This window comes from Oxyura jamaicensis, unplaced genomic scaffold, assembly GCF_011077185.1.
Source record: "Oxyura jamaicensis isolate SHBP4307 breed ruddy duck unplaced genomic scaffold, BPBGC_Ojam_1.0 oxyUn_random_OJ61838, whole genome shotgun sequence".
Classification (NCBI taxonomy): Eukaryota; Metazoa; Chordata; class Aves; order Anseriformes; family Anatidae; genus Oxyura; species Oxyura jamaicensis.
The window spans coordinates 225-439 of record NW_023307340.1 but is presented as its reverse complement, the minus strand read 5'-3'; the positions used below and the strand labels follow the sequence as shown (position 1 = coordinate 439).

The window sequence follows — 215 nt, the reverse complement described above, 5'->3', positions numbered from 1 at the left end:
ACCCATCGCAACCACATTTACCCTTACAAACTCTTCCAACTACTCCTACAACCCATTGCAACCACATTTACCCTTACAACCCATTGCAACTACTCCTCCAACCCATCGCAACCTCTTCCAACTACTCCTCCAACCCATCACATCCTCATTTACCCTTACAACCTGTTACAACTACTCCTCCAACCCATTGTAACCTCCTCCAACTACTCCTCCAA

The 215-nt window shown here is 46.5% G+C and overlaps 1 long non-coding RNA gene across 4 annotated transcripts in view; it reads right to left on the bottom strand.

Annotated features, from left to right (window-relative positions):
* The window catches only part of LOC118158947, a 670-nt gene that overhangs the window by 231 nt on the left and 224 nt on the right, over window positions 1–215 (bottom strand). For 2 of the 4 annotated variants that reach the window (XR_004746956.1, XR_004746955.1), the window contains one exon: window positions 13–194. This is a non-coding gene — a long non-coding RNA (uncharacterized LOC118158947). The remainder of the gene's footprint in view (window positions 1–12; window positions 195–215) is intronic. The other 2 variants (XR_004746957.1, XR_004746958.1) reach the window with 1 other exon arrangement.